The sequence below is a fragment of the Lactuca sativa genome, chromosome 1 (assembly GCF_002870075.4).
Source record: "Lactuca sativa cultivar Salinas chromosome 1, Lsat_Salinas_v11, whole genome shotgun sequence".
NCBI classification, from domain to species: Eukaryota; Viridiplantae; Streptophyta; class Magnoliopsida; order Asterales; family Asteraceae; genus Lactuca; species Lactuca sativa.
The window spans coordinates 179,072,684-179,093,935 of record NC_056623.2 but is presented as its reverse complement, the minus strand read 5'-3'; the positions used below and the strand labels follow the sequence as shown (position 1 = coordinate 179,093,935).

The 21,252-nt window shown below is 34.0% G+C and overlaps 1 pseudogene; it reads right to left on the bottom strand.

Annotated features, from left to right (window-relative positions):
* Nucleotides 1–13,220: 13,220 nt before the first annotated feature.
* Nucleotides 13,221–18,352, bottom strand: LOC128130606 (uncharacterized; annotated as a pseudogene).
* Nucleotides 18,353–21,252: the final 2,900 nt, after the last annotated feature.

The window sequence follows — 21,252 nt, the reverse complement described above, 5'->3', positions numbered from 1 at the left end:
TAGACTTCTATTGTGGAACTCAAGAATATAGCTATGCTCATCAAAACTATGCTAAATTACAAAGGCTACTTCTATTGTGCAACTCTTGAATTAACCAATGCTCATCAAAACTATGCTAAATTACGAAGGCTACTTCTATTGTGCAACTCTAGAATTAAACAATGCTCATCAAAGCATTTCTAAATTGCATAGACTTATAATGTGGAACTCAAGAATGAAACAATGCTCATCAAAGCTTTTCTATAATTGCACTGACTTTTATTATGGAACTCAAGAATTAAACAAGGCTCATCAAACTTATACTAAATTACGAAGGCTACTTCTATTGTGCAACTCTAGAATTAAACAATGCTCATCAAAACATTCTTAAATTCCATAGACTTCTAATGTGGAACTCAAGAATGAAGCAATGCTCATCAAAGCTTTGCTTAAATTGCACAGACTTTTATTGTGGAACACAAGAATTAAACAACGGTCATCAAAGCTTTGCTAAATTACGAAGACTACTTCTATTGTGGAACCCAAGAATTAAACTATGCTCATCAAAGCTTTGCTAAATTGCATAGACTTATAATGTGGAACTCAAGAATGAAACAATCCTCATCAAAGCTTTGTTTAAAGTGTATACATTTCTATTGTTGAGCTCAACAATTAAACAATGCTCATCAATGCTTTGTTAAATTGCATAGACCTCTAATGTGGAACCCATGAATGAAACAATGCTCGTCAAAGCTTTGCTAAATTGCAAAGACTTCTATTGTGGAACTCAAGAATCAAACACTGTTCAACAATGATCATCAAAGCTTTGCTAAGTTACATATACTTCTATTGTGGAACTCAAGATTTAAACAATCCTCATCAATGATTTGCTTAAATTGCATAGAATTCTATTGTGGAACACAAGATCTAAACAATGCTCATCAAAGCATTGCTAAATTGCGTAGACTTCTATTGTGGAACTCGAAAATTAAACAATGCACACAAAGCTTTGCTTAAATTGCATAGACTTCTATTGTGGAACTCAAGAGATAAACAATACTCATCAAAGCTTTGCTATATTGCATAGACTTCTATTGTAGCAAGAATGAAACAACGCTCATCAAAGCTTTGCTTAAAGTGCATACACTTCTATTGTGGAACTAAAGAATTAAACAATGCTCATCAAATCTTTGCTAAATTGCAAAGGTTACTTCTATTGAGGAATTCATTAAACAATGCTCATCAATGCTTTGCTAAATTGCATAGACTTCCAATGTGGAACTCAAGAATGAAAAAATGCTCATCAAAGCTTTGCTAAATTGCATAGACTTCGTGGAACTAATAAATCAAACAATGCTCATCAAAGCTTTTCTTATATTGCGTAGACTTCTAATGTGGAACTCAAGAATTAAACGATGCTCATTATAGCTTTGCTACATTGGATACACTTCTATTGTGGAACTCAAGTATTAAGCAATGCGCATCAAAGCATTGCAAGTTACATAGACTTCTATTATGGAACTCATGAATTAAACAATCCTCGTCAAAGTTTTGCTTAAATTGCATCGAATTCAATTGTGGAACTCAAGAATTAAACAATGCTCATCAAAGCTTTGCTTAAATTGCATAGAACTCTATTGTGGAACTCAAGAATGAAACAATGCTCATCAAAGCCTTGTTTAAATTGCATAGACTTCTATTGTGGAACTCAAGAACAAAACAATGCTAGTCAAAACTATGCTAAATTACGAAGGCTACTTCTATTGAGCAACTCTAGAATTAAACAATGCTCATCAAAGCATTGCTAGATTGCATAGAATTCTAATGTGGAACTCAAGAATGAAACAATGCTCATCAAAACTATGGTAAATTACGAAGCCTTGTTTAAATTGCATAGACTTCTATTGTGGAACTCAAGAATATAGCTATGCTCATCAAAACTATGCTAAATTACAAAGGCTACTTCTATTGTGCAACTCTTGAATTAACCAATGCTCATCAAAACTATGCTAAATTACGAAGGCTACTTCTATTGTGCAACTCTAGAATTAAACAATGCTCATCAAAGCATTTCTAAATTGCATAGACTTATAATGTGGAACTCAAGAATGAAACAATGCTCATCAAAGCTTTTCTATAATTGCACTGACTTTTATTATGGAACTCAAGAATTAAACAAGGCTCATCAAACTTATACTAAATTACGAAGGCTACTTCTATTGTGCAACTCTAGAATTAAACAATGCTCATCAAAACATTCTTAAATTCCATAGACTTCTAATGTGGAACTCAAGAATGAAGCAATGCTCATCAAAGCTTTGCTTAAATTGCACAGACTTTTATTGTGGAACACAAGAATTAAACAACGGTCATCAAAGCTTTGCTAAATTGCGAAGACTACTTCTATTGTGGAACCCAAGAATTAAACTATGCTCATCAAAGCTTTGCTAAATTGCATAGACTTATAATGTGGAACTCAAGAATGAAACAATCCTCATCAAAGCTTTGTTTAAAGTGTATACATTTCTATTGTTGAGCTCAACAATTAAACAATGCTCATCAATGCTTTGTTAAATTGCATAGACCTCTAATGTGGAACCCAAGAATGAAACAATGCTCGTCAAAGCTTTGCTAAATTGCAAAGACTTCTATTGTGGAACTCAAGAATCAAACACTGTTCATCAAAGACTTGCTTAAATTGCATAGACTTCTATTGTGGAACTCAAGAATTAAACGACGCTTATCAAAGCTTTGGTAAATTGCATAGACTTCTATTATGGAACTCAAGTATTAAACAATGATCATCAAAGCTTTGCTAAGTTACATATACTTCTATTGTGGAACTCAAGATTTAAACAATCCTCATCAATGATTTGCTTAAATTGCATAGAATTCTATTGTGGAACACAAGATCTAAACAATGCTCATCAAAGCGTTGCTAAATTGCGTAGACTTCTATTGTGGAACTCGAAAATTAAACAATGCACACAAAGCTTTGCTTAAATTGCATAGACTTCTATTGTGGAACTCAAGAGATAAACAATACTCATCAAAGCTTTGCTATATTGCATAGACTTCTATTGTAGCAAGAATGAAACAACGCTCATCAAAGCTTTGCTTAAAGTGCATACACTTCTATTGTGGAACTAAAGAATTAAACAATGCTCATCAAATCTTTGCTAAATTGCAAAGGTTACTTCTATTGTGGAATTCATTAAACAATGCTCATCAATGCTTTGCTAAATTGCATAGACTTCCAATGTGGAACTCAAGAATGAAATAATGCTCATCAAAGCTTTGCTAAATTGCATAGACTTCGTGGAACTAATAAATCAAACAATGCTCATCAAAGCTTTTCTTATATTGCGTAGACTTCTAATGTGGAACTCAAGAATTAAACGATGCTCATTATAGCTTTGCTACATTGGATACACTTCTATTGTGGAACTCAAGTATTAAGCAATGCGCATCAAAGCATTGCAAGTTACATAGACTTCTATTATGGAACTCATGAATTAAACAATCCTCGTCAAAGTTTTGCTTAAATTGCATCGAATTCAATTGTGGAACTCAAGAATTAAACAATGCTCATCAAAGCTTTGCTTAAATTGCATAGAACTCTATTGTGGAACTCAAGAATGAAACAATGCTCATCAAAGCCTTGTTTAAATTGCATAGACTTCTATTGTGGAACTCAAGAACAAAACAATGCTAGTCAAAACTATGCTAAATTACGAAGGCTACTTCTATTGAGCAACTCTAGAATTAAACAATGCTCATCAAAGCATTGCTAGATTGCATAGAATTCTAATGTGGAACTCAAGAATGAAACAATGCTCATCAAAACTATGGTAAATTACGAAGCCTTGTTTAAATTGCATAGACTTCTATTGTGGAACTCAAGAATATAGCTATGCTCATCAAAACTATGCTAAATTACAAAGGCTACTTCTATTGTGCAACTCTTGAATTAACCAATGCTCATCAAAACTATGCTAAATTACGAAGGCTACTTCTATTGTGCAACTCTAGAATTAAACAATGCTCATCAAAGCATTTCTAAATTGCATAGACTTATAATGTGGAACTCAAGAATGAAACAATGCTCATCAAAGCTTTTCTATAATTGCACTGACTTTTATTATGGAACTCAAGAATTAAACAAGGCTCATCAAACTTATACTAAATTACGAAGGCTACTTCTATTGTGCAACTCTAGAATTAAACAATGCTCATCAAAACATTCTTAAATTCCATAGACTTCTAATGTGGAACTCAAGAATGAAGTAATGCTCATCAAAGCTTTGCTTAAATTGCACAGACTTTTATTGTGGAACACAAGAATTAAACAACGGTCATCAAAGCTTTGCTAAATTACGAAGACTACTTCTATTGTGGAACCCAAGAATTAAACTATGCTCATCAAAGCTTTGCTAAATTGCATAGACTTATAATGTGGAACTCAAGAATGAAACAATCCTCATCAAAGCTTTGTTTAAAGTGTATACATTTCTATTGTTGAGCTCAACAATTAAACAATGCTCATCAATGCTTTGTTAAATTGCATAGACCTCTAATGTGGAACCCATGAATGAAACAATGCTCGTCAAAGCTTTGCTAAATTGCAAAGACTTCTATTGTGGAACTCAAGAATCAAACACTGTTCAACAATGATCATCAAAGCTTTGCTAAGTTACATATACTTCTATTGTGGAACTCAAGATTTAAACAATCCTCATCAATGATTTGCTTAAATTGCATAGAATTCTATTGTGGAACACAAGATCTAAACAATGCTCATCAAAGCATTGCTAAATTGCGTAGACTTCTATTGTGGAACTCGAAAATTAAACAATGCACACAAAGCTTTGCTTAAATTGCATAGACTTCTATTGTGGAACTCAAGAGATAAACAATACTCATCAAAGCTTTGCTATATTGCATAGACTTCTATTGTAGCAAGAATGAAACAACGCTCATCAAAGCTTTGCTTAAAGTGCATACACTTCTATTGTGGAACTAAAGAATTAAACAATGCTCATCAAATCTTTGCTAAATTGCAAAGGTTACTTCTATTGAGGAATTCATTAAACAATGCTCATCAATGCTTTGCTAAATTGCATAGACTTCCAATGTGGAACTCAAGAATGAAAAAATGCTCATCAAAGCTTTGTTAAATTGCATAGACTTCGTGGAACTAATAAATCAAACAATGCTCATCAAAGCTTTTCTTATATTGCGTAGACTTCTAATGTGGAACTCAAGAATTAAACGATGCTCATTATAGCTTTGCTACATTGGATACACTTCTATTGTGGAACGAGTATTAAGCAATGCGCATCAAAGCATTGCAAGTTACATAGACTTCTATTATGGAACTCATGAATTAAACAATCCTCGTCAAAGTTTTGCTTAAATTGCATCGAATTCAATTGTGGAACTCAAGAATTAAACAATGCTCATCAAAGCTTTGCTTAAATTGCATAGAACTCTATTGTGGAACTCAAGAATGAAACAATGCTCATCAAAGCCTTGTTTAAATTGCATAGACTTCTATTGTGGAACTCAAGAACAAAACAATGCTAGTCAAAACTATGCTAAATTACGAAGGCTACTTCTATTGAGCAACTCTAGAATTAAACAATGCTCATCAAAGCATTGCTAGATTGCATAGAATTCTAATGTGGAACTCAAGAATGAAACAATGCTCATCAAAACTATGGTAAATTACGAAGCCTTGTTTAAATTGCATAGACTTCTATTGTGGAACTCAAGAATATAGCTATGCTCATCAAAACTATGCTAAATTACAAAGGCTACTTCTATTGTGCAACTCTTGAATTAACCAATGCTCATCAAAACTATGCTAAATTACGAAGGCTACTTCTATTGTGCAACTCTAGAATTAAACAATGCTCATCAAAGCATTTCTAAATTGCATAGACTTATAATGTGGAACTCAAGAATGAAACAATGCTCATCAAAGCTTTTCTATAATTGCACTGACTTTTATTATGGAACTCAAGAATTAAACAAGGCTCATCAAACTTATACTAAATTACGAAGGCTACTTCTATTGTGCAACTCTAGAATTAAACAATGCTCATCAAAACATTCTTAAATTCCATAGACTTCTAATGTGGAACTCAAGAATGAAGCAATGCTCATCAAAGCTTTGCTTAAATTGCACAGACTTTTATTGTGGAACACAAGAATTAAACAACGGTCATCAAAGCTTTGCTAAATTGCGAAGACTACTTCTATTGTGGAACCCAAGAATTAAACTATGCTCATCAAAGCTTTGCTAAATTGCATAGACTTATAATGTGGAACTCAAGAATGAAACAATCCTCATCAAAGCTTTGTTTAAAGTGTATACATTTCTATTGTTGAGCTCAACAATTAAACAATGCTCATCAATGCTTTGTTAAATTGCATAGACCTCTAATGTGGAACCCAAGAATGAAACAATGCTCGTCAAAGCTTTGCTAAATTGCAAAGACTTCTATTGTGGAACTCAAGAATCAAATACTGTTCATCAAAGACTTGCTTAAATTGCATAGACTTCTATTGTGGAACTCAAGAATTAAACGACGCTTATCAAAGCTTTGGTAAATTGCATAGACTTCTATTATGGAACTCAAGTATTAAACAATGATCATCAAAGCTTTGCTAAGTTACATATACTTCTATTGTGGAACTCAAGATTTAAACAATCCTCATCAATGATTTGCTTAAATTGCATAGAATTCTATTGTGGAACACAAGATCTAAACAATGCTCATCAAAGCGTTGCTAAATTGCGTAGACTTCTATTGTGGAACTCGAAAATTAAATAATGCACACAAAGCTTTGCTTAAATTGCATAGACTTCTATTGTGGAACTCAAGAGATAAACAATACTCATCAAAGCTTTGCTATATTGCATAGACTTCTATTGTAGCAAGAATGAAACAACGCTCATCAAAGCTTTGCTTAAAGTGCATACACTTCTATTGTGGAACTAAAGAATTAAACAATGCTCATCAAATCTTTGCTAAATTGCAAAGGTTACTTCTATTGTGGAATTCATTAAACAATGCTCATCAATGCTTTGCTAAATTGCATAGACTTCCAATGTGGAACTCAAGAATGAAATAATGCTCATCAAAGCTTTGCTAAATTGCATAGACTTCGTGGAACTAATAAATCAAACAATGCTCATCAAAGCTTTTCTTATATTGCGTAGACTTCTAATGTGGAACTCAAGAATTAAACGATGCTCATTATAGCTTTGCTACATTGGATACACTTCTATTGTGGAACTCAAGTATTAAGCAATGCGCATCAAAGCATTGCAAGTTACATAGACTTCTATTATGGAACTCATGAATTAAACAATCCTCGTCAAAGTTTTGCTTAAATTGCATCGAATTCAATTGTGGAACTCAAGAATTTAACAATGCTCATCAAAGCTTTGCTTAAATTGCATAGAACTCTATTATGGAACTCAAGAATGAAACAATGCTCATAAAAGCCTTGTTTAAATTGCATAGACTTCTATTGTGGAACTCAAGAACAAAACAATGCTCATCAAAACTATGCTAAATTACGAAAGCTACTTCTATTGTGCAACTCTAGAATTAAACAATGCTCATCAAAGCATTGCTAGATTGCATAGAATTCTAATGTGGAACTCAAGAATGAAACAATGCTCATCAAAACTATGGTAAATTAAGAAGCCTTGTTTAAATTGCATAGACTTCTATTGTGGAACTCAAGAATATAGCTATGCTCATCAAAACTATGCTAAATTACAAAGGCTACTTCTATTGTGCAACTCTTGAATTAACCAATGCTCATCAAAACTATGCTAAATTACGAAGGCTACTTCTATTGTGCAACTCTAGAATTAAACAATGCTCATCAAAGCATTTCTAAATTGCATAGACTTATAATGTGGAACTCAAGAATGAAACAATGCTCATCAAAGCTTTTCTATAATTGCACTGACTTTTATTATGGAACTCAAGAATTAAACAAGGCTCATCAAATTTATACTAAATTACGAAGGCTACTTCTATTGTGCAACTCTAGAATTAAACAATGCTCATCAAAACATTCTTAAATTCCATAGACTTCTAATGTGGAACTCAAGAATGAAGCAATGCTCATCAAAGCTTTGCTTAAATTGCACAGACTTTTATTGTGGAACACAAGAATTAAACAACGGTCATCAAAGCTTTGCTAAATTGCGAAGACTACTTCTATTGTGGAACCCAAGAATTAAACTATGCTCATCAAAGCTTTGCTAAATTGCATAGACTTATAATGTGGAACTCAAGAATGAAACAATCCTCATCAAAGCTTTGTTTAAAGTGTATACATTTCTATTGTTGAGCTCAACAATTAAACAATGCTCATCAATGCTTTGTTAAATTGCATAGACCTCTAATGTGGAACCCAAGAATGAAACAATGCTCGTCAAAGCTTTGCTAAATTGCAAAGACTTCTATTGTGGAACTCAAGAATCAAACACTGTTCATCAAAGACTTGCTTAAATTGCATAGACTTCTATTGTGGAACTCAAGAATTAAACGATGCTTATCAAAGCTTTGGTAAATTGCATAGACTTCTATTATGGAACTCAAGTATTAAACAATGATCATCAAAGCTTTGCTAAGTTACATATACTTCTATTGTGGAACTCAAGATTTAAACAATCCTCATCAATGATTTGCTTAAATTGCATAGAATTCTATTGTGGAACACAAGATCTAAACAATGCTCATCAAAGCGTTGCTAAATTGCGTAGACTTCTATTGTGGAACTCGAAAATTAAACAATGCACACAAAGCTTTGCTTAAATTGCATAGACTTCTATTGTGGAACTCAAGAGATAAACAATACTCATCAAAGCTTTGCTATATTGCATAGACTTCTATTGTAGCAAGAATGAAACAACGCTCATCAAAGCTTTGCTTAAAGTGCATACACTTCTATTGTGGAACTAAAGAATTAAACAATGCTCATCAAATCTTTGCTAAATTGCAAAGGTTACTTCTATTGTGGAATTCATTAAACAATGCTCATCAATGCTTTGCTAAATTGCATAGACTTCCAATGTGGAACTCAAGAATGAAAAAATGCTCATCAAAGCTTTGCTAAATTGCATAGACTTCGTGGAACTAATAAATCAAACAATGCTCATCAAAGCTTTTCTTATATTGCGTAGACTTCTAATGTGGAACTCAAGAATTAAACGATGCTCATTATAGCTTTGCTACATTGGATACACTTCTATTGTGGAACTCAAGTATTAAGCAATGCGCATCAAAGCATTGCAAGTTACATAGACTTCTATTATGGAACTCATGAATTAAACAATCCTCGTCAAAGTTTTGCTTAAATTGCATCGAATTCAATTGTGGAACTCAAGAATTAAACAATGCTCATCAAAGCTTTGCTTAAATTGCATAGAACTCTATTGTGGAACTCAAGAATGAAACAATGCTCATCAAAGCCTTGTTTAAATTGCATAGACTTCTATTGTGGAACTCAAGAACAAAACAATGCTAGTCAAAACTATGCTAAATTACGAAGGCTACTTCTATTGAGCAACTCTAGAATTAAACAATGCTCATCAAAGCATTGCTAGATTGCATAGAATTCTAATGTGGAACTCAAGAATGAAACAATGCTCATCAAAACTATGGTAAATTACGAAGCCTTGTTTAAATTGCATAGACTTCTATTGTGGAACTCAAGAATATAGCTATGCTCATCAAAACTATGCTAAATTACAAAGGCTACTTCTATTGTGCAACTCTTGAATTAACCAATGCTCATCAAAACTATGCTAAATTACGAAGGCTACTTCTATTGTGCAACTCTAGAATTAAACAATGCTCATCAAAGCATTTCTAAATTGCATAGACTTATAATGTGGAACTCAAGAATGAAACAATGCTCATCAAAGCTTTTCTATAATTGCACTGACTTTTATTATGGAACTCAAGAATTAAACAAGGCTCATCAAACTTATACTAAATTACGAAGGCTACTTCTATTGTGCAACTCTAGAATTAAACAATGCTCATCAAAACATTCTTAAATTCCATAGACTTCTAATGTGGAACTCAAGAATGAAGCAATGCTCATCAAAGCTTTGCTTAAATTGCACAGACTTTTATTGTGGAACACAAGAATTAAACAACGGTCATCAAAGCTTTGCTAAATTGCGAAGACTACTTCTATTGTGGAACCCAAGAATTAAACTATGCTCATCAAAGCTTTGCTAAATTGCATAGACTTATAATGTGGAACTCAAGAATGAAACAATCCTCATCAAAGCTTTGTTTAAAGTGTATACATTTCTATTGTTGAGCTCAACAATTAAACAATGCTCATCAATGCTTTGTTAAATTGCATAGACCTCTAATGTGGAACCCATGAATGAAACAATGCTCGTCAAAGCTTTGCTAAATTGCAAAGACTTCTATTGTGGAACTCAAGAATCAAACACTGTTCATCAAAGACTTGCTTAAATTGCATAGACTTCTATTGTGGAACTCAAGAATTAAACGACGCTTATCAAAGCTTTGGTAAATTGCATAGACTTCTATTATGGAACTCAAGTATTAAACAATGATCATCAAAGCTTTGCTAAGTTACATATACTTCTATTGTGGAACTCAAGATTTAAACAATCCTCATCAATGATTTGCTTAAATTGCATAGAATTCTATTGTGGAACACAAGATCTAAACAATGCTCATCAAAGCGTTGCTAAATTGCGTAGACTTCTATTGTGGAACTCGAAAATTAAATAATGCACACAAAGCTTTGCTTAAATTGCATAGACTTCTATTGTGGAACTCAAGAGATAAACAATACTCATCAAAGCTTTGCTATATTGCATAGACTTCTATTGTAGCAAGAATGAAACAACGCTCATCAAAGCTTTGCTTAAAGTGCATACACTTCTATTGTGGAACTAAAGAATTAAACAATGCTCATCAAATCTTTGCTAAATTGCAAAGGTTACTTCTATTGTGGAATTCATTAAACAATGCTCATCAATGCTTTGCTAAATTGCATAGACTTCCAATGTGGAACTCAAGAATGAAATAATGCTCATCAAAGCTTTGCTAAATTGCATAGACTTCGTGGAACTAATAAATCAAACAATGCTCATCAAAGCTTTTCTTATATTGCGTAGACTTCTAATGTGGAACTCAAGAATTAAACGATGCTCATTATAGCTTTGCTACATTGGATACACTTCTATTGTGGAACTCAAGTATTAAGCAATGCACATCAAAGCATTGCAAGTTACATAGACTTCTATTATGGAACTCATGAATTAAACAATCCTCGTCAAAGTTTTGCTTAAATTGCATCGAATTCAATTGTGGAACTCAAGAATTTAACAATGCTCATCAAAGCTTTGCTTAAATTGCATAGAACTCTATTATGGAACTCAAGAATGAAACAATGCTCATCAAAGCCATGTTTAAATTGCATAGACTTCTATTGTGGAACTCAAGAACAAAACAATGCTCATCAAAACTATGCTAAATTACGAAAGCTACTTCTATTGTGCAACTCTAGAATTAAACAATGCTCATCAAAGCATTGCTAGATTGCATAGAATTCTAATGTGGAACTCAAGAATGAAACAATGCTCATCAAAACTATGGTAAATTAAGAAGCCTTGTTTAAATTGCATAGACTTCTATTGTGGAACTCAAGAATATAGCTATGCTCATCAAAACTATGCTAAATTACAAAGGCTACTTCTATTGTGCAACTCTTGAATTAACCAATGCTCATCAAAACTATGCTAAATTACGAAGGCTACTTCTATTGTGCAACTCTAGAATTAAACAATGCTCATCAAAGCATTTCTAAATTGCATAGACTTATAATGTGGAACTCAAGAATGAAACAATGCTCATCAAAGCTTTTCTATAATTGCACTGACTTTTATTATGGAACTCAAGAATTAAACAAGGCTCATCAAACTTATACTAAATTACGAAGGCTACTTCTATTGTGCAACTCTAGAATTAAACAATGCTCATCAAAACATTCTTAAATTCCATAGACTTCTAATGTGGAACTCAAGAATGAAGCAATGCTCATCAAAGCTTTGCTTAAATTGCACAGACTTTTATTGTGGAACACAAGAATTAAACAACGGTCATCAAAGCTTTGCTAAATTGCGAAGACTACTTCTATTGTGGAACCCAAGAATTAAACTATGCTCATCAAAGCTTTGCTAAATTGCATAGACTTATAATGTGGAACTCAAGAATGAAACAATCCTCATCAAAGCTTTGTTTAAAGTGTATACATTTCTATTGTTGAGCTCAACAATTAAACAATGCTCATCAATGCTTTGTTAAATTGCATAGACCTCTAATGTGGAACCCAAGAATGAAACAATGCTCGTCAAAGCTTTGCTAAATTGCAAAGACTTCTATTGTGGAACTCAAGAATCAAACACTGTTCATCAAAGACTTGCTTAAATTGCATAGACTTCTATTGTGGAACTCAAGAATTAAACGACGCTTATCAAAGCTTTGGTAAATTGCATAGACTTCTATTATGGAACTCAAGTATTAAACAATGATCATCAAAGCTTTGCTAAGTTACATATACTTCTATTGTGGAACTCAAGATTTAAACAATCCTCATCAATGATTTGCTTAAATTGCATAGAATTCTATTGTGGAACACAAGATCTAAACAATGCTCATCAAAGCGTTGCTAAATTGCGTAGACTTCTATTGTGGAACTCGAAAATTAAATAATGCACACAAAGCTTTGCTTAAATTGCATAGACTTCTATTGTGGAACTCAAGAGATAAACAATACTCATCAAAGCTTTGCTATATTGCATAGACTTCTATTGTAGCAAGAATGAAACAACGCTCATCAAAGCTTTGCTTAAAGTGCATACACTTCTATTGTGGAACTAAAGAATTAAACAATGCTCATCAAATCTTTGCTAAATTGCAAAGGTTACTTCTATTGTGGAATTCATTAAACAATGCTCATCAATGCTTTGCTAAATTGCATAGACTTCCAATGTGGAACTCAAGAATGAAATAATGCTCATCAAAGCTTTGCTAAATTGCATAGACTTCGTGGAACTAATAAATCAAACAATGCTCATCAAAGCTTTTCTTATATTGCGTAGACTTCTAATGTGGAACTCAAGAATTAAACGATGCTCATTATAGCTTTTGATGTGATCTCACCCAAAATTGAGGTTTGAACACGTTTTGCCCGATCGTTCTTTTGGTTACAGAATTGTAAAACAAAGGTGGAAACCGCGACCCGTTGTCTATAAAGAGACAAGAACCTTGGTATAAAACGCCACAATCAACCCACCAAATTGATTGATAAGTTTGAACGCCACAAGCTATGAAAACCTGATAAGTTCTAAAGTTCACAAAGAACGAAAAAAGAGTTAAAAACTCACAAATTGTATTCAAAACTTGATTGATTTCAAATGGATACAAATACCACGTTTTTATAGTGTGGGAAGAGTACCTAAAGAGCCATGAATTAAAGAAGTGTCTTTAATTTAAGGCATTTAACCCCCAAGTTTAAAACTATGAACCTAGACATGGTTTATCACAAGGTTCATGTAACCTAAGACCCTTTTATCTCCCCAACACTTATTTAGGATATATAAAAACGAAAATTACATAAAAATATAGAAAAAAAAACGAAATGGGCTTATAAAGGCTCTTATTGTATCTTGTAAATCACTCTTGGACTTGAATTATGGTAATCCAACTTTGATTGGGTCCAATGGGTCTCCATACACTTTCTTGAGTACAAACTTCTCTAACCAATCCATTTAAAGCCTCTTTGAATGTTTTAGCTCGTGCCCTCGTAACTGGTCCATCTGGCATTTGATTTGGATCCTTTGTTGACAGCTGTGGGTTTGCATCATTCCCCTCCTCTTGAAAAGGATTTGTCCTCAAATCAGAACCTACATCAAAAGGAGCTAGATCAGTTACATTGAAAGTTGCACTAACATTATACTCACCCGGCAGGTCCAATTTGTATGCATTGTCATTGATACGCTCTAAAACTTGGAAAGGACCGTCCCCTCTTGGAAGCAATTTTGAACGTCGTTGGGCTGGAAATCGTTCTTTTCTCATATGTAACCAAACCCAATCACCCGGTTCAAAAATCATCTTGCGTCGCCCTTTATTCGCTTGTTTTGAATATTGCTCCGTTCTTCTTTCTATATTTAGTCTTGCTTTCTCATGTATCTGTTTCACAAATTCAGCCTTTTTGTTTCCATCTAAGTTAACCTGCTCAGAAAAAGGCAAAGGTGATAAATCCAAAGGAGTCAAAGGATTAAAACCGTATACAATTTCAAATGGTGACATTTTTGTAGCAGAATGAGTGGCACGATTGTATGCAAACTCAACATGTGGCAAACAGTCCTCCCATGTTTTGATGTTCTTCTTTATTAAAGCCCTCAACAAGGTGGACAAGGTCCTATTCACCACTTCTGTTTGACCATCCGTTTGTGGGTGGCAAGTTGTTGAAAACAAGAGTTTTGTCCCTAATTTTGCCCACAAAGTTTTCCAAAAATAACTCAAAAACTTAGAATCCCGATCTGAGACAATGGTTTTTGGCATTCCATGCAACCTGACAATTTCTCTAAAAAACAAATCAGCAATGTGAGATGCATCATTAGTTTTATTGCATGCAATAAAATGAGCCATTTTAGAAAACCTATCAACAATCACAAAAATAGAGTCCTTTCCACTTTTGGATCTTGGTAGACCCAACACGAAGTCCATTGAAATATCAACCCATGGTTCACATGGTATTGGAAGTGGAGTATATAAACCATGATGTTGAACCTTGGATTTGGCTTGCTTGCACACAATACAATTATTGCAAATTCTTCCAACATCCACCTTCATTTTTGGCCAAAAGAAATGTTCCTGCAAAGTAGATAATGTTTTTGCGATCCCAAAATGTCCCATAAGGCCTCCACTATGTGCTTCTCTAACCAAAAGCTCACGCAAGGAAGATTTAGGAATGCAAAGTCTTGATTCTTTGAACAAAAAACCATTATGTAAGAAAAACTTTTCAAAAGAGCATTGTTCACAAGCTTGGTAAATCTGACCAAAATCAACGTCATTGTGGTATAATTCCTTGATTTGTTCAAATCCTAGAATTTTGAAATCTAGAGAAGAAAGTAGAGAGTGTCTACGTGACAAAGCATCAGCCACAACATTTTCCTTACCTTTCTTGTATCGGATGACATAAGGAAATGTCTCAATGAACTCCATCCACCTAGCATGTCTTTTGTTTAATTTGTGTTGTCCTTTTAGAAACTTTAAGGACTCATGATCTGAATGAATTACAAATTCTTTAGCCCACAGATAATGTTGCCATGTTTTCAATGCTCGGACCAAAGAATAAAGCTCTTTGTCATAAGTTGGGTAATTTAAAGTTGCCCCACTTAATTTTTCACTGAAATATGCCAAAGGTTTACCCTCTTGCATCAAAACAACACCAATTCCAATTCCTGATGCATCACATTCAATTTCAAATGTTTTGTCAAAATTAGGCAAAGACAACAAAGGAGCATGAGTTAAGTGAAACTTGAGTTGTTGAAAAGCATGCTCTTGTTCTTTGCCCCATTTAAACCCAACATTCTTTTTGATGATTTCTGTAAGTGGTGATGCTAAAGTGCTAAAATGTTTGACAAACCGGCGATAAAAACTTGCCAGGCCATGAAAACTTCGAACTTCACTTATAGTCTTTGGAGTTGGCCAATCTTGGATGGCTTTTACCTTTTCTTCATCAACAGCCACTCCTTGGGAGCTCACCACATACCCAAGGAAAACAACTTGGTTAGTACAAAAGGTACACTTCTTCAAGTTAGCATATAGCCTTTCTTTCCTAAGCACACTCAAAACACATGTCAGATGCTCAAGGTGATCTTTTGGACACTTTGAATAAATCAAAATATCATCGAAGTAAACAACCACAAATTTGCCAATATATTCACGCAAAACATGGTTCATTAATCTCATGAAGGTACTAGGAGCATTAGTTAGGCCAAAAGGCATTACTAACCACTCATATAAACCATGTTTTGTTTTAAAAGCTGTTTTCCACTCATCACCTTCTTTCATGCGAATTTGGTGATACCCGCTTTTTAAATCAATTTTGGAAAAAAGTTTTGCTCCATACAACTCATCAAGCATATCATCGAGTCGGGGAATGGGATGACGATACTTTACCGTAATATTGTTGATGGCACGGCAATCTACGCACATCCTCCAAGAACCATCCTTCTTTGGCACCAACAAGACTGGAACGGCACAAGGGCTCATACTTTCTTGAACCAATCCCTTTGCAAGTAACTCTTCAACTTGCCTTTGTAGCTCCTTGGTTTCTTCAGGGCTTGTTCTATAGGCTGGTTTGTTGGGAATAGACGCCCCAGGCATAAAGTCAATTTGGTGTTCAATCCCACGAATTGGTGGCAATCCATTTGGAACATCCTCAGCAAACAAGTCTCCAAATTCCTGCAAGAGAGAGGTAACATCGCTCGGAAGAGTTCCGGCCGAAGTGTTAGTGGCTATTGGAGCTTCTTTGAACAAAAGAAGCACAATATGCATTTCTGATTTAAAAGCTTCTTTTATCTCACTTTTTTTTGCCAGTGCAATATATTTATTTTCCTTTTTTTCTTTCCCTCTTTTTTTCATGTTTTCTTTGTTTTTTTCACTCTCTTTTTTTTGTTCACTTTCTTTTTTTTGTTCATTTTCTTCTGTTTTCTCACTCATTTTTTTTTGTTCATCATCTTTTTTTTTCTCACTCTCTTTTTTTCCTTCGCTCTCTTTTTTCGCATCTTGTTGAAGTTTTACTTGATCTTGGTAAACTTGAATTGGTGACATTGGTACAAGAGTTATCGGTTTTGTTTTGTAAACAAAAGTGTATTTGTTAGTGAAACCGTCGTGACTTACGTGTCTATCATATTGCCATGGTCTACCTAGCAGCAAGTGAGTGGCTTGCATAGGAACAACATCACACAACACCTCGTCTTCATATCTTCCAATCCGAAATGAAACCATCACCTGTTTTGTAACTCGCACCTCACCACTATCATTGAGCCATTGAAGTTTGTATGGTTTTTGATGCTTCATCGTGGGTATACCTTGAACATAGCAACGAGTATGAAATATATTCTCCCTTTGGGCATCGTCTCCCTCCTTGGATTGAATGTTTAGAGCTCGTCTTGCAACCAACAAATCACCTTGAACAGCCACCTCTTCATCATAACTACAATCTTCCGTTGAAACTATAGAATCTGATTCATCCGTTTCGATCTCGCCATTTTCTCTAACCACCATGGTAAGCTTATTTGGACATTGACTTGCAATATGACCCCTTCCTTGACACTTGAAACACTTTATGTCACGATTCCTAAAAGTAGAAGAATCAGTTTTTCCTTTTGAAGAGTTTGTTGTTTTAGGATCAGATTTGGAATTAGAAGAAGAAGTAGGTGTATTTTCTGATTTTTTTGAAGTACTAGCCTTCCAAGTGTTATTTCGAGACCCGCCACCTCTTTTTAATTGTTTCTCAATTTTAACAGCCATATGGACCATGTCTTCAATTTCAACATAATGTTGCATCTCAACGCGATCACGAATTTCAAGATTTAAGCCATTTAAGAATCTGGCCATGGTTGCCTCAGGATCCTCCTCAATATTGGCACGAACCATCATAACCTCCATTTCTTTGAAGTAATCATCAACACACTTGCTGCCTTGTTTTAAGCTTTGAAGTTTATTGTGGAGATCACGAAAGTAATGACTTGGCACAAACCGTCTTCGCATGACACTCTTCATTTCATCCCATGTCTCAATAGGCCTTTCTCCATTTCTCCGTCTAGTGATTAGAAGTTGATCCCACCATGTTAGTGCATAATCAGAAAACTCAACTACGGCTAGTTTTACCTTCTTACGGTTGGAATATTCATGACAATCAAATATGAACTCCATTTTTGTCTCCCATTCAATGTACGCGTCCGGGTCTGACTTGCCTTTGAAAGAAGGAACTTTCATTTTAATAGAACTTAAATTGTCATCTCTTCGTGACCTCCTTCTATTTGGTCGCCTTTCAGGTTCCCAACCATCATCCTCCTCTTCCTCGTTAGAAACCTGTGATGATGCTCGAGATCGAGTTCTTTGTACTTGTGCCTCCATTCGGTCCATTCTTTCATGTACTTGGTTAAATTCATTTGTCATCAAACGTCGCATTTCATCCATCATAGCTTGAACTTGAAGGTTTGGTGGGGGGTTTTGATCACCCATCTTATATTTCTGCCAAAAAAATAAAAAAATAATAATAATAATAATTTACTTCCTCCCAACACTCACTCACGTGTTTCTCTCAAAAATAGTTCACTCAACCCTCGTGTATCCCTCGAATGGCTTTTACCCTCTTTTAGTCTCACCACACAGCCTTTTACCACTCCCTTTTAACTCTTAAAGTTCTAAACAAACTAAAGAAGCAATTATCAAATTTGAACTTGTGGCCTTGAGGAATTCAAACTTACCAAACAAATCAAAAGAAATTGTATCCAAATTAAAGTAACCTCAATACACAAAAGAAAGCCAAACAAACTTGGCTTTGCTAATGATGAAGCAAACAATGGGTTATTATCTTTTTTTTTTTGAAAAAAAAGACTACACTTGCAATTCAAATTGACTTTATAGAAAAAAAAAAAAGGCTTTATTTGTTCCTCCTCTTGTTTCTTTCTTTTTTTTTTTCCTTTTTTTTTGTTTTTTTTTCTCTCTCTTTTTTTTTCTTTGTAAATCTTTATTTTTTGTAAATATTTTTTTTTGCTTTTTTTTTCTTTTTTTTTTTTTTTTTTTTTGCTTCTTTATGTTTTTGTTTTTGTTTTTTTTTTTTTTTTTTTTTTCCTTTGATTTTTTTTTTTGAGGAAACTAATAGCCAAATGAAAACATAAAGGAAACAAAAGAAATGTAGAATATAGAAGTTTGACAACTTAGAAATTCAAAAGTCGCTAGTAAGAACCTTGACAACTTGTGACAAGACCCGCTACCAATATGCGTCTTAGAACTCAAGTAATCAAGGAAGAAAACAAAATAGATATGCAACACAAAGAACTGGCTCTGATACCAAATGATGTGATCTCACCCAAAATTGAGGTTTGAACACGTTTTGCCCGATCGTTCTTTTGGTTACAGAATTGTAAAACAAAGGTGGAAACCGCGACCCGTTGTCTATAAAGAGACAAGAACCTTGGTATAAAACGCCACAATCAACCCACCAAATTGATTGATAAGTTTGAACGCCACAAGCTATGAAAACCTGATAAGTTCTAAAGTTCACAAAGAACGAAAAAAGAGTTAAAAACTCACAAATTGTATTCAAAACTTGATTGATTTCAAATGGATACAAATACCACGTTTTTATAGTGTGGGAAGAGTACCTAAAGAGCCATGAATTAAAGAAGTGTCTTTAATTTAAGGCATTTAACCCCCAAGTTTAAAACTATGAACCTAGACATGGTTTATCACAAGGTTCATGTAACCTAAGACCCTTTTATCTCCCCAACACTTATTTAGGATATATAAAAACGAAAATTACATAAAAATATAGAAAAAAAACGAAATGGGCTTATAAAGGCTCTTATTGTATCTTGTAAATCACTCTTGGACTTGAATTATGGTAATCCAACTTTGATTGGGTCCAATGGGTCTCCATACACTTTCTTGAGTACAAACTTCTCTAACCAATCCATTTAAAGCCTCTTTGAATGTTTTAGCTCGTGCCCTCGTAACTGGTCCATCTGGCATTTGATTTGGATCCTTTGTTGACAGCTGTGGGTTTGCATCAGCTTTGCTACATTGGATACACTTCTATTGTGGAACTCAAGTATTAAGCAATGCGCATCAAAGCATTGCAAGTTACATAGACTTCTATTATGGAACTCATGAATTAAACAATCCTCGTCAAAGTTTTGCTTAAATTGCATCGAATTCAATTGTGGAACTCAAGAATTTAACAATGCTCATCAAAGCTTTGCTTAAATTGCATAGAACTCTATTATGGAACTCAAGAATGAAACAATGCTCATCAAAGCCATGTTTAAATTGCATAGACTTCTATTGTGGAACTCAAGAACAAAACAATGCTCATCAAAACTATGCTAAATTACGAAAGCTACTTCTATTGTGCAACTCTAGAATTAAACAATGCTCATCAAAGCATTGCTAGATTGCATAGAATTCTAATGTGGAACTCAAGAATGAAACAATGCTCATCAAAACTATGGTAAATTAAGAAGCCTTGTTTAAATTGCATAGACTTCTATTGTGGAACTCAAGAATATAGCTATGCTCATCAAAACTATGCTAAATTACAAAGGCTACTTCTATTGTGCAACTCTTGAATTAACCAATGCTCATCAAAACTATGCTAAATTACGAAGGCTACTTCTATTGTGCAACTCTAGAATTAAACAATGCTCATCAAAGCATTTCTAAATTGCATAGACTTATAATGTGGAACTCAAGAATGAAACAATGCTCATCAAAGCTTTTCTATAATTGCACTGACTTTTATTATGGAACTCAAGAATTAAACAAGGCTCATCAAACTTATACTAAATTACGAAGGCTACTTCTATTGTGCAACTCTAGAATTAAACAATGCTCATCAAAACATTCTTAAATTCCATAGACTTCTAATGTGGAACTCAAGAATGAAGCAATGCTCATCAAAGCTTTGCTTAAATTGCACAGACTTTTATTGTGGAACACAAGAATTAAACAACGGTCATCAAAGCTTTGCTAAATTGCGAAGACTACTTCTATTGTGGAACCCAAGAATTAAACTATGCTCATCAAAGCTTTGCTAAATTGCATAGACTTATAATGTGGAACTCAAGAATGAAACAATCCTCATCAAAGCTTTGTTTAAAGTGTATACATTTCTATTGTTGAGCTCAACAATTAAACAATGCTCATCAATGCTTTGTTAAATTGCATAGACCTCTAATGTGGAACCCAAGAATGAAACAATGCTCGTCAAAGCTTTGCTAAATTGCAAAGACTTCTATTGTGGAACTCAAGAATCAAACACTGTTCATCAAAGACTTGGTTAAATTGCATAGACTTCTATTGTGGAACTCAAGAATTAAACGACGCTTATCAAAGCTTTGGTAAATTGCATAGACTTCTATTATGGAACTCAAGTATTAAACAATGA